The sequence below is a fragment of the Dermacentor silvarum genome, chromosome 4 (genome assembly GCF_013339745.2).
Source record: "Dermacentor silvarum isolate Dsil-2018 chromosome 4, BIME_Dsil_1.4, whole genome shotgun sequence".
NCBI lineage: Eukaryota > Metazoa > Arthropoda > Arachnida > Ixodida > Ixodidae > Dermacentor > Dermacentor silvarum.
The window spans coordinates 10,833,077-10,853,998 of NC_051157.2; the positions used below are offsets into that span (position 1 = coordinate 10,833,077).

The following is a 20,922-nucleotide window of genomic DNA, read 5'->3' on the forward strand; positions in this document are numbered from 1 at the left end:
CCGCTGCGAGATGCCGCAACGCGCCGCTCGCTATCGAAAAGCCGTTGAAAGTTTGTGCTTGGATGGGGCTCCTTGCGTTTCGTGACTCCAGGAGCAAGGGCATTGTCACGAAATCTAGCCCGAGTTCACAATGTTCGTGCCGAAATGTCTTTTCAGCGTGAAAAAGACATTGTAGACAAAATCCAGAATGATTGCCGGCGTCGCTGGTAGTTTTGGTCGGCGGTGTATGCCAGCACGAAAAAATTTCGGGGGGGGCTGAAGCCCCATCAGCCCCCCCCCTGGCTACGCGCCTGCTATATATATATATATATATATATATATATATATATATATATATATATATATATATATATATATATATATATATATATATAGTACTAGATTCGCAAGTTAGATTCGTATAGATTCGTATAGTACTAGATTCGCAAGAATCTTTAATGCGATTAGCATTCTTGGGCTGTTTCACGCAGTTTTTGCTTTAGGACCATCTGGCTACCTATCAGTTTTCCTCGACCTTTTCAACAGGAAAATTCCGACAGAACCCATCTCTAGAAAAATGTCTACGTTAATGTCAGCATTCAAGCAATGTAACGACCGACCACCGCAGAGACCCGTCATGTATGAGGCGTCTTTGCAGCCGAGCTCCGCTCTCGCGTATACATCTGTATACGCTGTGCCATATCTAGCGGTGGCGCCGCGAACTTCCGTGCACGGGGCGTGTGCTAATACATATTCAGACAAGATTGTCTCAATATATATAATGTGGGTTCGATTCCGCCTAGCACTGGTGAATGTGCCCAGCACCGTAGACCCAAGTTGTTGTCAAAGAACCTTATTGGAGATCGGCACATACATACCCAGGGACCCAATTCGGAGTCAAAAAGATTCATTAAAGAGCGGCTCATACGTAGCGACCTAAGTTGGTTTGACGGTTGGTTTACAACCGAGTTCCGTCAGCACAGCATCACAATACCCACTAGCCAATGGACTTCCCAGTGACCCAAGTTGGTGGGAAAAACGGTTAGAGACCCAGCCCGACTGATAGACAGGCAGTCAAATATAAAATACGGACAGATAAAAGTGCGTGGAGTTCCGAAAGAACTCTCGTCGCTTTAAAACCTTTAAAATTACTCCCGTGCTCGGTGGAACCCTTTTCACACGGGTTCATCACGCTTTAGCCAGCATCGCCACGAATGCACAGGGTATGTGCCGCTCTTCAGTTCCCGTCACATGGGTTTGTGCCACAGCGTATGCGGCCAGCAAAGGAAAAAGTTTGAGCGTTCGCATGCACCAACGCAAATAGGAGGCCACACGCGTACTTCTTGTCAGCGACGTTACAGAGGAGCACAGGTGCAGTAGGCGCTTCACAGATGACGCGTTTCTTGGCGCCATGTGTTTCGGAGGTCGCACGCGGTCTTCGCTGCGACTCCACTAGATGGCGTAGCGTGTCAATGCGCAAGAGAGCTGCAGTACACGGCTCATACGCACCGCCACAATCTCGGAGGCCACGGAAAGGTGCTGTGCCGTGGGAACGGCGAGTCCCGCTCCGGTTTACACCGCATACATGACGCGCATTGGCGGTGGCAATACATTGTGTCGTTGCATTGCTTCAATGCTAATTGAATTAAAGTCGACGGTCACCCTGAAATGTTTTCTGCAAGAATTGTCTTTCTATCGTGACTAGCGACCCGAACTATTGAGTCGCCGACTGCTCGTGGTCTTTGAGCCATGACTTCACGCGCAAGAATTTGACGTCAGACACATCAGGACAGAATACATTGCGGGAAACTTGTGCTAGTGTGCACTTGTTGCCACCAGTATCGCCGCTAAACAAGCATAAGAATGGTGGGGGACTTTTTTCCTAACTTGGCCCTTGCCACATTTAAAAACATTGCTCTCTTGTAGCGTTATCCTTCTTCGAGGTGGCTTGAAATCGTGAATTTGCTGTATAACAATGATTAGTCTCACTTATTCTCTACTTTATACCACTCCATGGACTGCTTTCAGAACATTACAAAAAAAAAAGGACTACATTCAGATTGTAAAAAAAAGGAATATAAAGATACTCGTGGTGAATCACGGTTACTGCCAAAATATTGTCAAGATTTAGCGACAAGGGTAATCAAAAGTGTGAAATATTATTTATGCTCTGTAAATAATGCCACGTAACAAATTTATGAACGTTCCTATACTCTACTGCTACAAAAAATGTCACAGTTTCGCCCTAAGGGCGAAGCAATGAATGCGATAGCAACACAGCAATGTCATACGAAGTAAGGTGAGCGGCTTTGGTAGCAATATGAATTGTAGTAAACATGAGCTGATTAAGTAAGCAGGTGTGCTGCGGCGTAAGTAGACCGACATGAAGAGAGACTCGATGACCACGAGAAGACGCGTGTGAAACGGTGGTGTTGATGAGAAGCGCTTCCCGTGGGCAGCGCGTGCGAAGGGACACACCTGTAGCGCTGCTCTGCCGATCCGGGCAGCATTGCATGTGTAGCGTGCGTTGGAAAATGTGGCCCGACTATTACTAACTGTGGTGTGAGCGCGCACAAACAAACATGAATAGATCACACTGAATGACTGCAGACAACGACCGTCAAAACGCTGGCAGCAAGCGCATATACGCAGCAGCGGCCGAAGGTACGTGCGGTCTATCGCTTCAACGGAAACTGAGCGGCGAATGCACAGCGCCTAAAGGTCAGAGCCGTGTGGAGATAAGAGACAGTGCGAGCGAGCGACGAGCGCGGTTGTTGGCAGAGTAGAAATGCGCCCCCCCCCCCCCCCCCCCGCTCCCTCCGGCGCTCGCTTCCCGCTTCCTTGCTTGCGCGTGGAAGATTGAGTGCGTACGCTCTCCGTGACAGCGTGCGTCCCCGCACGCTTCCGCTCGGGCATACGGCGCGCGGCTAAGATTTTATCTATACGGAACCTCACGGCGACGGCGACGCCGACGGCAGAAATCCGGTGGAAGTGTCCATATAATTGCTATCGCAATAAAAAATACAGCTGCCCTACAAATATTCACAAAACAATGCTTGAATGTTGTTTCTCAATGAAATTGATCGTCGTAATGCTAAAAAAACAAAGCGGAGAGACTCACCCGAAGGGTGAATCATTGAAAGCAATAGCAAGTTTTAGCGTCGCGCTGCATGCAGCTCCTCAGGCGGTCTCCTAAGCATACGCAGGGGTGACATGTCGGCGCGACGCAGCACGCGACGCAACCTCTGCGGCGCAGCAGAAACAGCGCCCCGACAGTTTTCGGGCGCCTCACAACGCTGGTGTGATGAGGAGCGCCGACATCGGCGCTGCAAACGTCGTACACCTCAATGGTGCACTATATGAGACCAAGGAGGTTTAACTGCTTGGATCAGACCTAGGATGAGACAGAAGTAAAGGCGTCAGCGTCTGTAGCTCGAAGTTTACTGTCCGTTCCACTCAAACCACTGTACGCACCAGGGAGGGGAGGGGGGAGGGGACGTGCACTTAGCTGCACATCAGGTCCGCTAATGTGCGCACAACGCTCACGCCAAGAGCGGCAGGCAGATTGCTGCCCTAGCTGACTCCGCTGCATGCAGGGCCGATTGAGCGTAGCGTTTGTCCACTTGGCTTCGTCGATTTTGCTAACGCGCGGCGCGCCTCACGCGTCTGGGGAGAACCCTCCACGCGCAAGCCGTGCTAGCGCCTTCGTTGCTGGGACAGGACGGCGGCGCCGACGGCAACGGCACGAATGCGCCTAGAGTGTCCACACAATTGCTATCGCAGTAAAGCCTATAAACTACCTATGATTGCCCTGGTGGTTCAATCATTTGCCTGTAGTTTGAAATTTTGTGCACGTAGTGTGAGCGAGCGACGCAGAGCACGATCGCTTTTTTACTACGACCAGTAGTGAAGAAGTTTGAAACTGGGTTTGCTGCGTCCGTTCGTCCTTTTCTTTACGCCGACGACCGCCGTCAAGCCACCTCCTCACCCTCGCCACTGGGCGAAGAGAAGCCAAGCTCCACCCACCACCAAGATTCGAAGGCTTTTCGCCGAGTCAGCGTGCAGTGGCAAACCGGAACACTACCCATGCACTGCCCTATCGCACAACACACAACCACACGAAGCCAGCAGACAATGCTGCCAAGGAAACACTAGACCCCAGGACTAGATCTAGTACGCGTACACAAGTACCCAAGAAGGTAGACGGAATATCGACCGCTGCGGTTAGATCAATTGGTATCGAGCCTCGCGCACGTAATATGAAACCTGATGGCTTGGGCTCCCACCTGAGGCGAGTTGCCTTTTATTGCGACAGCAATAACATGGACAATCCAGGCGAATTGTCACCGTGATGTGCTGTATATATTTAGGTATATATATGCTATATGTTGGTCTGCAAGATTACATATGCTGGCAGTTGAATGCTATATAATATTCAACTGCCAAAGTTGCTGAAACCAAGTCTTACGTTCTTGACTGAAATATAACTCAAAAATTTTTAGTTGCACAGCGCAAACAAAAGACATGAAACATTTCATTCACAGCGCATGCCTTTTATCTTAAATATTTTTCAGACTTTCAGAAAGTGCAGAACAATGTTAGTGTTCACAATCTGAAAGCAATGTAATTTCACTGGTTACGTCCATTAAGGGCAACGCAGTGTCACCTATGCGATGCCATTACTACTGGCTCTATACGGCGTGTTAAAACTTTTAGGGTGACAAACTTTGGCGCACCCACTTACGTCACATCCGCGTATAGTCCAACTCACACCGTTAGAGCAGTTCAAACTCAGAGCTGAACTTTGTTACCGCTGTCGCTTCTTCGCCGTTTGGGCGAAACTCACAATTTTATTTTCGCCCATTTTTATTTTCCTTTAATTTATAGTTCCTACATTTCAATTGAAAAAGAAAAGCAGTTCATTGCCCATAAATGCTTGTCTTGACTTCATTATTTGTCGGTATCATGTGGTTGTAGCAATAACAAAGAATTGAGCCCTTAGATTCCCCTAATTCTCGATCATTACACTCACAATGGGTAACTTGTGCAAGGATTTGCGCTCCACAATGACTCTGAGAGCGGCGGCCTCTTTAATACACGCATTTAGGAGGCCGCAGCAGGCGTATATGCATCTTTTAGAGTCGCGTTTACAGGCCGTGCCGTCGCGAGCGAAGGCAAGGCGCACATTAAATAGCACGTTTCCCAACGAGAGAGAGAGAAGGAATGGAGAGAAACAAATGCAGATCTAACGCACATGCTGGAATCTGTGTGAAGCGAGCATCGCATCGCATTTATAGCGCATGGCATTCATGTAAACAGTGGTAATGCGCTAGGAAGGCGCATCGCATTAATGCGCGAGGCGATGGTAGATTTACGGGCGGGAATCGACTCGCGCATGTGACGCTACGTTCTCGGGAGAGTTAATGCGCTACATGTAAACGGCGTCGCGAGCATCGCCTTTCCTAAATGCGCTTGGAAATGCGATGCGCTACTGTCGCATTCAGGTAAACGCGGCTTCCGTCGTCCGGTATCTGCTTAAGAAAAGCTTACCCCCATTTCCACTTTCTCTCACGTACACTCTCTTTCAAGTGGCCGAAAGCGCCATAATAACCAAGCACAGTGGGCAGGCCATTCAGAAACAGGAATGGGATGAGCAAATCCATAGCATTTGATTAACCGCTTCACGATAGCTTCGCTTCACACAGATTCCAGCATGTGCGTTAGATCTGCATTTGTTTCTCTCCATTCCTTCTCTCTCTCTCTCGTTGGGAAACGTGCTATTTAATGTGCGCCTTGCCTTCGCTCGCGAGGGCACGGCCTGAAACGCGCAGGTGTTGCATCCATTGGCCGACTCCGCCACAAGTATAGATCGAGCTTCGATTCAACACTGCACCGTTTTCTGCGAGACGGTGCACTCACAACGCGCAGCTTTTCGTACGCACTGCGCCTTTTCTCCACGCACCGATAGCTTCGTTTTCTCCTCTCCCATTTCAATTGTGCTCTCTCTCCCCCCGCACCAGGGTCGACTCTGTTAAGTGCTCCGACGACAAGCGCGCGCTCCCGTCGTTCCGGTCAAGTCCGTCGTGCGAGTGTTCTGTGCAGATCGGCGGCCCAGATTGCGCGCAAGGAGCCGTGTGTGCCTCTTCTATCGTCTTCGAAATCTGTGAAAGCTGCTGAGCGGTGGAGACCGTGGTGGTGTACACGTCGAGCGAGGTCTGTCGACGAGATGACGGCCTGTCGTTTCGACTGCGTGCACGTTCGTTTCGTGAGTGCTGCGCTCGAGACGTCGGAGCGCGAGTCAACGCCTCCGATGGAATGAGTGATGGATGCCGGCGTCTTCGAAGGTCCCCGGTATGTAGGTATCGGCGATGTTTATTTTGCACTTTCATGGGCGCCGCAATCTGGAACTGTTATATATGAACAATACGTTTCTTCAGTTTCGTGCGCAGTAACGTCAATTTAACGTGGTTCGTGAAACAGTGAGAGCATTTGCACAACTATTTTTATGCGTACGAATCGATTGTATGTACAGCATCGCGCATCGTCTGTTAGAAAACGGCTGTGTTGAATGCCGAAGATGGTTGCACTCTGACGCATAAGAGTCTTAAAGCACCTGCAGATTTCCCCAGACTGTCTTGAATCGTTGTCGCTGTGGCGCATGAAGTCAGCAGGAACGATACGTGGCGCTAGCTGTATTCACCGACTGATGGTATATGGATGCTCCCGACGGTGACGTTTTAACAACTTCATTTGGGCGAGTTTTACCATCACGCGCTCAATCTTTCTATGCTGATAGCAGCACCATACCCTAGCGAGCGGACGAAGCGCATCTCTAGCCATCGTTATCTCGACACGTCTCTCCACGTTTTTCAAAGAGAGTGAAACGGTACAACCGCGCATGACTATAGGACATGGTGGTGAAGGCCCGTGAATTACGCGTTCCAACTATTCAAACGCTGCCGTAGTTCGGACAAGGCCTCGCTGATCAAGTTCAAGCATGTGTGCCCATAAGTATGCGTGCATGCGTGCACGCGTGCACGCGTCTGTTGCCGTTCAATGTGTCGCCAAGGTGTATTTAAACTGGGAGTGAAGCTTCCGTAGGCGCCCACATGTCTAGACAACTGTGGTGCGTTTCAACCGTCGCCATCTAGGTGTCGGGAGGAAGAAGTTCTGTGAAGCAAAAAAAAAAAAAAAAAAAATGTATGACATCACATTCAGTAGTTACGTCATGTTACGTTCCTTGGCGCGAGTGTTTAAATTGTACTAAGATCTGGCATTTCAAGCTGGAAGCTCAAAGAAGCAAAATAACACTTCCCGGTAACGGTCGAAATTTTAGACCGCTGCGTGAAGGGTTATTTCGCGTCTCTGTGCTTGCACTTCTCCTCAGCTTAAACGCGAGCGTGTCCTTCTGTGCTTTCCTTAAAGGGACTTACAACCAATTTTTATGGTACCGGTTTTTATTTCCCTTTTTTTTTTTTTTAGTGCAATGGAAGGCTTATCAGTCAGAGGGTCTAATCATGAAGTGGTAAGGCGGAAAACGCCGTGTAACATTTTTTTTCTCAGAATTTTAAGATCTGCAGTGAGGATGTAGTCGTTCACTGGAAGCATGCTGAAAACAGTGATAGGCGAGCGCGATAGCGATTATACGCCAGTATTGGTGGAAGACAGACAAGTGCGGCCGTAGCTTTGAGAACATATTATGTTGTTTATCAAACGGGTGTTCTGGCGATTCATGTTTTCCGAAGTGTTAAAATACATGTACAATAATAGCTACGTGTTTTCGTGGTTTCCTGACCAACTGCTTTGGTCATGAACCAGTTATGAGTGTTTTTTTTTTTTTTTTTTTTTAAGCCAAGCCAAGTTCTCGGAAACGAAACGAAGCTTTCACACGCGTGATACGCACTTCAGAGTGTTGCCGTAGCCATACGGGGGCTAATGTAGTGCTGGCGCGAGTAGCGCACCCAGGATCTCTGCCGGAGGGGGTGACAGTTTGCCTTAGTTTGCCAATGCCATCTAAACAGCACTAATTTCAATTGCTTCATGGGAAATTGTAAAGAAAAAATGCGCTTTTTGTGAGTGTGCAGACGATTGTGCGCATTACATCTTAGTTGCAGTACTCAAAGACGCAAGGGAAGAAAAAGTGTTAAACAAAAGGGGGGGTTAACTCGGCCTCAGGGGGGGGGGGGGTACAGCCCCCCCCCCTCCTTTGGTTGCGCCACTAGCTGGCGCCCATTTACGGCGCAGCTAGTCGATGGCATTTTTTATCTCACCGGGAGACCACACAACTCTGGGTATCCCTAGTCGCCAAACCGCGCGCATGCATACGCATGCAAGAGCAAGTGCGGTGTCATGTATTGTGGGGCACGTGTGCAGCTCGTAAGCGTGGACGTTCTTTGCTTCCTAATGGCGCTTAGAATAAAGCGCAAGCCTCTAACAATATACCAACTGCAATTTTAAGCGATAAGTATGCTGTACCTAATAACAGCCGACTTACGTACAGTAATCCCATATACTACATTCGAAGTACCAAGATTTCAGCGTGCTGTGCCACTTACTGGGTTTTGAGGCTTTCTTAGCCAAATGAAAATTAAAATTCCCACTTAAATCGCGAACAGCGTGCTGGATTTCATGACTATAAATCATGCTCATTTCATTTCCATCAACGTCTCACAACACATTCTGGCCAGTTTTCGGTCCCTTTGAGAATGTGACGGAATAGAATGGAAGGTAATGACAGTGTCAGAGAGACTTAGAAGAACAACTCAAATTTATTCACCTATAAACACCCACAAGAAAAATTTGGAGGACGCTTAAGCTTTGCCTTTAAAAGTGGAACGCGATAGCATTCAAAGATCCCTGAATGCTTGTCAGGCTTCCCGGCGACTGCAGCTTTCTTTTTAGGTGCGAAAGCACATTATCCGCTCGGGCTGTCGGCGTCGTTGTCACGGTAAGCAAGCGGCTCGTGCTCGCGCTCGGCACGCGCTCGTGCCACTCCTCCCGCGTTCGTCATCGTCGTCGTCTTCCACAGCTGCATGGCTGCGTTGAAGCAAGTGGTTCGCGCTCGGCACGCGCTCGTGCCACTGCTCTCGTGTTCGTCGTCGTCTTCCACAGCTGGCAGCGCTGCGTTGCCGCTCATCATTCCAGCGTAGAATTTGACTTCTGTCGTCGTAATGGGGAGGCCGCGTTTACGGGGTTATGAGCCATTGCTTAATTAAAGCAGTATAACCCCATTATCGGTTACTGCATGCTACATGATGCATTACTGCATGCTTCGCACCTCCCCAGGTTTCACGTTAGTGGAGCTGCATTTCGCTCAATGGGTCATTTGACACTTACGCATAAAATTTAATTCACCGCTCAAACCGTGCCTACAACTCGTGCTAACTGTAATAACTAATAAATGCCCACACCGCCATGGGGCCATACTCGTGCCAGCCAGCGGCGACGTTTAAATGCGAAGGATTTCTTGGCGAACATTTGCCACTTTGACAGTGTCTGTCTGTCTGTCTGTCTGTCTGTCTGTCTGTCTGTCCTGTCGTCTGTTCTGTCTGTCTGTCTGTCTGTCTGTCTGTCTGTCTGTCTGTCTGTCTGTCTGTCTGTCTGTCTGTCTGTCCTGTCTGTCTGTCTGTCTGTCTGTCTGTCTGTCTGTCTGTCTGTCTGTCTGTCTGTCTGTCTGTCTGTCTGTCTGTCTGTCTGTCTGTCTGTCTGTCTGTCTGTCTGTCTGTCTGTCTGTCCTGTCTGTCTGTCTGTCTGTCTGTCTGTCTGTCTGTCTGTCTGTCTGTCTGTCTGTCTGTCTGTCTGTCTGTCTGTCTGTCTTCTGTCTGTCTGTCTGTCTGTCTGTCTGTCTGTCTGTCGTCTGTCTGTCTGTCTGTCTGTCTGTCTGTCTGTCTGTCTGTCTGTCTGTCTGTCTGTCTGTCTGTCTGTCTGTCTGTCTGTCTGTCTGTCTGTCTGTCTGTCTGTCTGTCTGTCTGTCTGTCTGTCTGTCTGTCTGTCTGTCTGTCTGTCTGTCTGTCTGTCTGTCTGTCTGTCTGTCTGTCTGTCTGTCTGTCTGTCTGTCTGTCTGTCTGTCTGTCTGTCTGTCTGTCTGTCTGTCTGTCTGTCTGTCTGTCTGTCTGTCTGTCTGTCTGTCTGTCTGTCTGTCTGTCTGTCTGTCTGTCTGTCTGTCTGTCTGTCTGTCTGTCTGTCTGTCTGTCTGTCTGTCTGTCTGTCTGTCTGTCTGTCTGTCTGTCTAGCCTACGTCTTGGTACTCTCATGGCCGTATCGTTAGCTTGGTAGTTACCAACATTGGCATAGTATGACAAGGGTGTGTGACGAACATAAATGATAGGTCATGACATGAATATCATGACATGTGCGTTATGTAGGTCGTGAAACAGCTGCCTACGTCTTGGTGCACTCATGGTCGCTTCGTTAACTAAGTAGGCACCAAAATTGGCATAGTATGACAAACATAAATGATAGGTCATGACAGGCGTGTCATGTAGGTCATAAAACATCCGCCTAAAATGATAATGACCCAGCGAAAATACATTAACACTCAAAAACCACTGAAATGGGTTCGGACGTGGGTACTAAGTGACGGAAGCACTAAAGGATGATGCTAGAAGTGATAGTCATGAGCGTGACTCAGCAAAAATGACCACAACTCAGCAAAAAATAACTCAAAAGCCACTGAAATGGGTTCGGGCGTGGGTACTAAGTGAAGGAAACACTAAAGGATGATGGCAGAAGCCGTAGTCAGGACAAAAGATTACCACTCAAAAACAAATGGAATGGGGTCGGATGTGATACTAAGCGAAGGAAAAGGGTGAATGTTAATGGTTGAAGTGATGGTCATGAGCATGACTAAGGATTTTGGCTTAAGGTCCCTTAGGCGTAGCTAAAGAGACTCCTGAGGACTCATGCGCCTCATGTAGGTCATGAAACAGCCGCCTACGTCTTGGTGCTCTCATGGTCGTGTCGTTAACTTGGTAGGCTCCCCGCACACTACTTTGCATAACAGCGATTCCCACAGGGCGTGGGATCTGCCGGCTTTTTTAGCCTTGCGAGCTGTCTAAAGCGCAATATTACTGCTGAGATTATTTTTTTCCACCTTCGCCTCTGCGCGCCGCTGGCGTTTTACGCTGCCGTAGGGAGGAGGCAAGAAATAAACTTTATTGAAGACGAGGGCAGGGGGAGGTGCGAGCCGAGATCAGGGCAGGCCTAGTGGTCGGAGGGAACACTAAACACAGCGGCACCTTTCGTTTCCTCTAACCTAACCTTGTCACTATATGCCCCCTTCCTCTTCACACCCTTCTGCTGCCGTAGGTAGCCTAAGCTGCCGAGGTGGCGAGCGCCATCTGGATGGTGTTTCTGCAAGTAACCTGCCCGGGCGCGCCGCTGTACGAATGGTAGAAATGTTGGAAAAGGGGTTTGTGTTTGAGTTTCCTCGTAACAGAATTATGTTTTCTCGTATTCAAATAACATTCCGACGCTATCATATCTGTAGGTTGTGGTTAAGTCGTATTTTACGGTTTTTCTGACTTTGAGAAATTCAGTTAGTTCACTAACGCCTCTGCGCCATGCGGAGGGCCTGCGTGGTCGGGGTTGTTCGGAGATGATTTTCTCTGCCACGGACGCCGGCGCTCACGCCGACACCGTCGGCGACGCCGGATTTTCGGCGACACGGGGTCCTTAACGCTATCGCGTTAAAAGTAAACAGTTGCCGATCAAGAAAGGGATCAGGCAAGGAGACACAATCTCTGCAATGCTATTTACTGCATGCTTAGAAGAAGTAGTCAAGCTCTTAGACTAGGAAGGCTTAGGAGTGAAGATCAACGGCGAATATCTCAGCAACCTTCGGTCTTCAGATGACATTCTCCTGTTCAGCAACACTAGGGACGAATTACAAGAAACGATTGAGGACCTTAACCGAGAAAGTGTAAGAGTGGGGTTGAAGATTAATATGCAGAAGACAAAGATAATGTTCAACAGCCAGGCAAGAAAACAAGAATTCAGGATCGCCAGTCAGCCCCTAGAGTCTGTACAGGAGTAGGTTTATCTAGGTCAATTACTCACAGGGGACCCTGATCATGAGAAGGAAATTTGGAGAAGAATAAAGATGGGGTTGGAGTGCATATGGCAGGCACTGCCAAATACTGACTGGGAGCTTACCAGTGTCGTTGAAAAGAAAAGTGTGCAATCATTGCATTCTACCGGTGCTAACATATGGGGCATAAACTTGGAGGTTAATAACGAAACTTGGAAACAACTTAAGGACCGCACAAAGAGCGATGGAATGAAAAATGTTAGGCCTAACGTTAAGAGACAGGAAGATAGCGGTGTGGATCAGAGAGCAAATGGGGATAGCCGATATTCTAAATGACACTAAGAGAAAAAAGCCGGCAGACCCCACGCCCAGTGGGAATCGATGTTATGCAAAGCAGTGTGCGGGGAGCCTACCAAGCTAACGAAACGACCATGAGAACACCAAGACGTAGGCGGCTGTTTCATGACCTACATGGCATGCATGAGTCCTCAGGAGTCCCTTTAGCTATGCCTAAGAGACCTTAAGCCGAAAGCCTTAGTCATGCTCATGACTATCACTTCAACCATTAACGTTCACCCGTTTCCTTCACTTAGTACCACATCCGAGCCCATTGCATTGGTTTTTGAGTGTTAATATTTTTTCGCTGAGTCTGTCATTCTTGCTGAGTCATGGTCATGACTATGGCTTCTACCATCACCCTTTAGTGTTTCATTCACTTAGTACCCACGTCCGAACCCATTTCAGTGGTTTTTGAGTGTTAATATTTTTTCACTGTTATTGTCATTTTTGCTGAGTCATGCTCATGATATGACTTCCACCATCATCCTTTAATGTTTCGTTCACTTAGTACCCCCCCGTCAGAACCCCTTTCCGTGGCTTAAGAGCGTTAATCTTTTTTTCGCTGCGTCAATGTCATTTTTGCTGAGTCATGCTCATGACTATGACTTCTACCATCATACTTTAGTCTTTCCGACACTTAGTACCCTCGTCAGAACCCATTTCAGTGACTTTTGAGTGTTAATCTTTTTTCGCTGTAATTGTCATTTTTGGTGAGTCATGCTCATGACTATGGCTTCTATAACCATCCTTAAGTGTTTCCTTCACTTAGTAACCACGCCACAACCCATTTCAGTGACTTTTGAGTGTTAATATTTTTTCGCTCTTATTGTCATTTTTGCTCATAGTCATGCTCATGACTATGACTTCTACCATCCTCCACACGGAGTCTCCGCAACACCACCCCCTTCTCCAGGCTTAAGGTAAGGCCGCCTAGGAGGCTTGAACGACACGGTGGGATGAAATCTCGTGTAGTGCGGCGGAGATTCTCCTTGCGGTGGACGAAATCAATCTGGGAGTCCCCTGGGAAAGGTGCTTCCAAAGTGGGTGGCAACTTACTGTGGGTAGCGGTGTCAGCTTGTTTGTGAGCAGAAATAGTGTCCCGTGAAATCCACTGTATCCGAAGTTGACCGGGCGTCTGTGCAGTCATGCGATGTGGTTTGTCTGCCAAAGGGTGGGCATTGTATACCTTCCGAATCTCCTTTATGACCGAGGTAGAGTCTGTGACTATTATTATAACCAATGTCCGTGACGCGGGAGCAGTTGTCATCAAGTTTGTTGCGTCTCGTATAGGGTCAAAAGTTCAGCACTGACCGTAGTTGTCAGACGGTACGCATAATTGCCAATTATGGTTGGGTGCACTGGCGCCACGGTGGACTTAACTGCTTGCTTGTCTGTGCAGCTTGCATCGGTATAGGCCGCCAGTGAGCGTGTCGGGAGTGCGGCATCTACTTCTTCTATGTGGTGCCAGAAGGTAACCGATGGACGAGCGACACGATTTTGGAGGCGGCTGATGCGTTTGTTGTCTGTGAGTTGCTGGTGACCCCAGGATGAAAGGGTGTCTACCAAAGGTGGCGAGATAGAAACTGGACTGCCTATGTATGCCGCTAAGTCATCAGCAGATTGCAGAAAAGATGGTTTAATATCTCTTGCTTGACGGCGTTGACAAATCAACCCATCAATGGTGTTTAGTTGCGCCTCTTCCTGAAGTGTCGGGATTGATGTGCATCGTGGAAGCCCGGTAACGACGTGCATTGCTTTCCTGTTGATGCATTCCAGACGGGCCGACTAACCGTGAGGTGCTGTAATTGAGCCGAGCAGATAAGACGAGGTTGCAGCATTGTTCGGACGAGTAAACGGGTAGTCTTGGTGCGGGCGCCCTTGCAGCCTTGGAGCAGATGCGTCGTATTAGATGAAGCACCTGGTGTGCCTGTTGCTTAATTTCGCGGATCCAAGCTTTTGCTGAGCCATTTGCCGCAATGACGACGCCTAGTATGAGTAGTTGGGGAGCTGGCGTACGTGTACATTCAGATAGGTGCAGGTGGATAGGCGTGTTGAAGCCGTCGCAACGGCATGTAGAGTGTCTTCTCCGTTCAAAGTGTCAGTCCTATTGATTGACACTACTCGTCGGCTGTGTTGAGTGCTTCCTGTAAGGCGGATTTCTGTCGTTGCATGTCGTTATGAACACTCCCCATCATCGGCGTATGTAATGTAGTATACGTCCGGGATCGCTGCCAGGGCCCACCCGAGGGGTAGCACTGCCAGGTTAAAGAGCAACGGTGCTTGCGTGTGGCACTGCCTGCTTTGTGTTGAAGCAGCCGGTTGCGTGTCCCGCCACACGGATGGCAAACGACCGTTGAGTCAGGAAGCACTTTACGAAATTACAGACGCGCTCGGGTAGTCCCACGCAACGCATAATATCAAGTATAGCAATGTGGCTAACTTCATCGTACGCCTTGTGCACATCAGGCTCGATACGTGCAAGATGCACTGCTACAGCGGAAGCAGCGGCGATCGCATTCGCTATCGCATACAAGGAAAAGCGAAGCAGCTCAGCTTTAATAATGTCCGACTCACAAGTGGCATGCAGAATGTAACTATAAGGCAGCATACCACCAGTCACCCTTAAAATCATAGGCTACGCATTGAAAGAAGATCGCGCAATTTTATGGTCTCCTAGCCAAGAGGGTATCTCGGGAAACGAACACGCACACACTCCAGCTCGAGGCTTTATTAAAACCGAGCTGGAGATACGCACAACGATCAAATAGACGATTCCCCACTGATCCGCAATTTACTAGAGCACCAGCGAGGAACCCGACAACAGTACGCCCCACCACACAAGCTACTTAATGTGGAGGATGCTCAGAAATATAGAATACAGACGCATACCTACCCACATTTAGATACCATAAACTAAACCCAATCTTGTATAATAACTCTTGCCTATGGTGCGGGTCTTGGCCTTCACTGCCTCACGTAACATGGGAGTGCGCCAAAAGGCCTCATACTATAATTCAGCTTTGGTACGAACCTTGCTAAGAGAGCCCATGGGAGGCCATCCTCGCTCTTTATGACCCCGAGGCCCAGAATATCCTCCTGTATCAAGCTGGGCGGGTCGCGGTGGCCACTGGAGACTTGGAATAGGGACCCACCATGAACCACTGCCTTCCTTTTTTTTTCTTCAATAAATGTTTATGGCTAATATTGTTCGCACACGACGCGTCCGATTGCCTGTCCAAACCATGCCAGTAAGCGCTCCAAGTCCATCTTCTGTGCCCAGATGCGGACGAAATCTAATTTGTGCAGGATGATGCCATTTGAATTGTTCAAGCCACCAGGTTATTCGCGTAGCAAGCATTTTCACAGTTCATTTGCAGACAGTGACAGTTAAGGCAAAAGGGCGAATGTTGCGGAGATTAGTAGGGTCTTTTCCTGGCTTGCATATAGTTAGAACTTCAGCGTTTGTCCAAGACGCTGGTATATCGCATTCAGTCCACGCGTGATTGATGTTATCCAGGAGCTAGGCCAATGATGTCGCTGTAAGGTTTTTGAACTATTCGGAATGTAATCCGTCAGGTCTAGGTGCTGTGCGGGGTCTCTACGCGTCGACAGCTGCTATCGACTCCGGTATCGGGGACGTTGCCTGGATTCCAGCTATTGCCTCTGGGTTATGCGTGGGAGTAGCCCGCTCTATGGGGCCTTGTGCCCCGTAGCCCACAGGACCTCATAATAAAGTTATCCCATCCATCCATCCATGGTGTTGGCTGATCGTCGAAGGCAGGATCACCGAGCGCATTCAACGGCCTATCCGCAGAGGCGAGAAGTACGAAAGCCCTGGGGTTGGGCTAACGTTGGCCCTTCTCCATTGCACGAAACGTACGCCAGAGAGAAGCTGTGCGTGACAAGGGTCCAAGGGACGCGCACCAATCTAGCCATCGTCTTCTGTCCAGTCTTTGTTAGTGCTGAAGGGCTTGTGCCGCGATACGGCGCATTTGAATTCTAGCTTTCATCGTCGTGGGATCACGCACCGCAGCGAGCTCAGCCCGGCGCCGAGCCGCCCAAAGGCACGAGGCCGAGCTTCATCTGCCCAGGATGTTTGCGTTACTGAATCGAGTGTCTTTCGGATATATACTTGAAGGTTTTTCGGCGACAGATCCTGTGTTATGAGCGCTGCCTCTCGAAAGGCGTCTCAGTGAACAACTCGCGACAACAGCGACGAAGTCGGGACTGTCCATGGGTGGGAAATTCGAGAGAGATGGGGTAATGGCCACTGCCTCAGCAGTCCGGTTCGCGTCGCCATCCGATTGCACGGTCCCCTAACCAACATGGCAAATCGGGCGAGTTCCACAAAGCGTGTGGGTGATCCGCACGTCACGTTTGGATTGTAACGTCGTTGAGCAGCTGGAAGTGTCCGTCCACAAACGTGTCCCACACGTTTCCCACGAGCTGATCGATGTTGTGGTATATCCCCATGCCACGTGTGGAGTATTAAAGTCACCTGCGACTAATATAGAACACCCTGCGTGCTGAATTCGAAGAAAGTGAATTCATCTTAGTGTTATTTGGGTAGAGGAGCCAGTGTGCGGCTTGGCTTAAAACAGCACCAGGGTTACGTCTGTTTTCTGTAGGCGAACTTTTCCGCAACGACTTCCTGTGATTGCGAACTTGGACGAGTTGGCCAATAGTTCATGGCGGTGTTTTGCGCAGTGCACGTATGGCTTTAGGAAAAGTACAGAGGAGAAAGAGCACTGACTTCCAACTGATTTTTATTTTCGAGAAGAGCAGTATACATAGGTGTCTAAAAAACAATAACAAAACCAGGAATAACAACACCAAGGATAACAAAAACGAGTAAATTCGCTTATAGCACGTGCCCACGATTGCCCCTCAACTCGGCGAAGTAATCACGCTCAAGGCCCGATAGAAGGGGTGCTTACGCAGCAGTCGCCGAGCGTAGAAATTGCTTCTTCTTTTATTATTTCACGTGTTAACTGGGACCTGTGCCTTGCCAGTACAACGCACTGCACTGATCGAGAAGGGTGGTGCAGCCACAATCGCGGCAGTGAATATCGGGATGGCCCTGCACCGCATTATGCACATTTTTTCGGGCCTCACGCCGCTTGTCGTTGAGACATCTGCTGGTCTGCCTGACGTATATATTTCCACACGTCAGTCGCTGCTTAGGGGACGAAATGTGACCTGTGCTGGACCAAACACGAATACTGGGTAGCGCGAGATGCGTTAACTTGGTTTCACATTTTGCAGCTTCTCAGGCTGCAAAACTCTATTCGGGACAGTAAACACACCGGGCGCCGTTTCTTCGCCTAGTGCTCCGCTTTCATCGTAACCACGGGACACAGCATGTCGGATGCAGCAGCGTCAGGAAGCACGATAACGATCAGTTTGCAGTCACACTTTTGTATGCCGATAAAGACCGTGCACTAGCTCAAACGAAATGTGAGGTGAAGCAGGTAAAGCCATAGAGAAAGGAATTCAACAAGAGGGGACACTCCCATAGGGCCCAGCGGCCGAATTGACTGCAGCGTGCCAAGCGGTCGGTGTCGATCACTTACATCACTTCCGGTTTCGGTTTTGGGCGCGCGTATTTTGAACGCAAGCTAGCACGCCGGCTGCGCCCCTCCCCCTCCCCCTTGCTTTTTTTTTTTGCTCTTCGTGCAGAATCGGTTTATTATTTAGTAAAAATGATTGCGAACGATCTCGTAAAGTCCCATCGAATCTGTGCCACGTGCAATTTCACAAAGTAGACGCAAGACCTTTTGTTCAATGAGGAAATATTTATTTTGCTCTATATAAAAGCTCGTTCCGCGCTTTTTGTGCGTTCATCCAACGTTGTGACACCAGCAGGTAAGGCAGTAGTTCCTGTACGAAGCTCCACCGGACGGCACCAGCTGAAAAAAAAAAGTAAATTACAAGCATGTTACATTTGCAAGCACGTAACAGCATGTTACAAGCATGAGTCATTTTGGTATTTAGATATAGGAATACTGCGTGTAGAGGCGAAACGTGCGAAAGCGGTGAATGGGCGGCCTTACAAAAAGCAATTCGCTTTTACATACATGGCGTAGAAAATACCCGACTCATCCCAAACATATATGAAAACATCTGATTTCCAAGCGTTCCCCCATTTTTGGGAATTATTTCCTGCACTTTGGCAGCACAATTACACAAGCGACTTCGCGTTTCCAAAACTTGGCCTCGGGCGACGCGACGGTACGCTACATACATAGAGACGGACGCAACAGGCTCTCAAGACAAATGCGTGGGTGCAATGCCTTTTTTCAGTCCTTTAGAAGACGTAATTTTCGAATTACAAGTTTCTGATATGTTCGTCGTTCGCGCGTTCTGCCGGCGCCAGCAGAACACCCCGTGTTATCACTCATGGCAATCGGCCATCGTGTTTTCAACAGGCGTGAGTACCGAAAGAAGGTATATGTTGTTGCGGAGCCACAAAAAAACGTCACAGACTTGTCCCTCTAAGATTCATTACACGCCAAACTTTATCACCACGGCCGAGCTGCTTATCGCTAACTGCGTCACAGCGCGCTGTGCGGCCAGCGTGCCTCAAAAGTACCCCAGAAAGTAACGAAATTACTTTTCAGTAATGTCTGGCGTCAGAGAAAGCGGCACAAACATCTCCTAGCAAGATGAACTAGACTACACACCACGGCTGAGTTCTCGCTAACTGCGACACGGCGCCCTGTGCGGCCAGTGTGGCTCAAAAACCGAAATAAGTTACAATAGTCCCATAGGATGCGTCGGAAACATGTCTCAGCACGATTCATTAACTCAAATTAACTGCGCCAGGATGGCCGAGCTGTTTTTCGCTAACTGCGTCTTAAGTGTCGGTCCCGTGCCGTAAGCCTAATTGCGTCGTAGACTGTGAAACAAGATTTCTCACCTTGCCGTAGTCCAATAGTGCAGTGGTGTCTTGTCCCAGTGCAGAAGGAACGCAAGAATATGCCGAGAGCCCAATAAACCAGGTTACATTAAAAAAGAAAAAAAGGAGACAGACGGGTCGCCGCGCGCGAGCGCTCAAACGCGCGCGCAGCCATCCTCGCTGGCTTCGGGGGAGTGTCTGGCGGATGACGCATGTAACTGGCGCGTCACTGACCTGTGGCTAGGTAAGGCAAGGAAAATAAGTCGCAAAGCTTAAGTTCATTTATACGCAAAACGTTTTAGTTTTCGCGGGAAAGAATTAAAAAAATAAATAAATGCCTGTTAACTTAAGTTCACTTTCTTTTTTTTCGATGCTCGCGGCAGCTAACGTTCGGTGTCAAAAGTATAGCGTGACGTATGGTGACGTGTTTCCTGTTGCCAGTTTTTGCCGAGTGTCCCCTCTTGTTGAATTTCTTTCTCTATGGTAAAGCGCTCGCCGGGGCTTGAACAAACACCCGGAGAAACAATACAAGTGCGGAGCAAACCACCTCGCTCATGGAAGCTGACTGTGCATTGGCTTGCACAGGCCTGCTATTTCTTGTGGCAAAAGGCATTGGTCTGACGTCGCCAAGAGCAAGCAAATACGCTGTTCAGTAAAACAGCGTACTTTCCGTTCTTAAGGCGCTAAAACTACTTAAAAGTGAATTGTGACTTTGTTTGAAAATACTTTAATTAACCATTTTCTAATTTGTTCTCACATAAGATTTTTCTTGTTTCATTGTTTGTCTCCCACCCCCCGGCACCAAGTCACGCTTCAATCGTGCTTCGCTCCTGATGTATCTTGCAATAGGTTTTACAACCGTTTTATTGCGATAGCAATTATATGGACACTCAAAGAGGATTTCTGGCGTCGCCGTCGCCGTGAGGTTCCGTATGACGTCAACGGCGATGAAATCGTCGCCGCGCGCCGGACGCTGCATGTGCGAGTGAAAGGGGGCGAGGGTCGCGCACTTTCACGGGGAGCGAACGCACGGCGGAGAACAAACGCGCGTTCTGCGCCGTGCTCTCTGAAGGGCTGCCGAATTAAGCGTCTCTTTCCTCCATTACAATCACCATATATATATATATATAGAGAGAGAGAGAGAGAGAGAGAGAGAGCGAACGCGACTTCTTTCGTCGCGCGAAAGGCCGTGGGGGAACGGGAGGGAGGGAGGAAAGGCGACGTTTAGCTGCGGCACCGAATGCGTATCTATATAAAAAATTGTCGCAGTTTCACCCGAAAGGCGAAGCATCAATTGCGATAGCACCATAGTAGAGAGCTATACGGAGTAAGGATAGTAGTTTTATCAGCTGTATAAACTTGGACATGCAGCAGCACCAGCAACGCGCAGAACTGTTGTCGACGCCGTCGGCATTTTGCCCGCGTTCGCACTGAACGCGCGCGGCGTTTTATTGCGATAGCAATTATATGGACACTTCAACCGGATTTCTGCCGTCGTCGTCGTCGCCGTTGCCGTGAGGTTCCCTATAGATAAAATCTTCGCCGCGTGCCGTATGCCCGAGCGGAAGCGTGCGAGGACGCGCGCTATCACGGAGAGCGAACGAACTCAATCTCCCACGCGCAAGCAAGGAAGAGGGAAGCCAGCGCCGGAGGGAGCGGGGGGGGGGGGGGGGGGGGG

General features: G+C 49.1%; 1 protein-coding gene and 1 long non-coding RNA gene across 3 annotated transcripts in view; one reads left to right on the forward strand and one right to left on the reverse strand.

The window, feature by feature from the left end:
• The window catches only part of LOC119449428 (tryptophan 2,3-dioxygenase-like), a 177,032-nt gene that overhangs the window by 25,800 nt on the left and 130,310 nt on the right, over nt 1-20,922 (forward strand). Inside the window, exon 1 of one of the 2 annotated variants that reach the window (XM_049665200.1) lies at nt 6,106-6,330. The exons of the other annotated variant lie outside the window; for it this stretch is intronic. The gene's annotated coding sequence lies outside the window, so the exon portion shown is untranslated. Of the gene's footprint in view, nt 1-6,105; nt 6,331-20,922 lie in introns of those variants that run through there. 2 annotated transcript variants of the gene reach the window in all.
• On the reverse strand, nt 18,122-19,686 carry LOC125944644 (uncharacterized). The gene is made up of 2 exons (XR_007466322.1): nt 19,266-19,686; nt 18,122-18,255 (listed from the first exon to the last, which is right to left on the reverse strand). It is a non-coding gene; the product is annotated as an uncharacterized LOC125944644 (long non-coding RNA).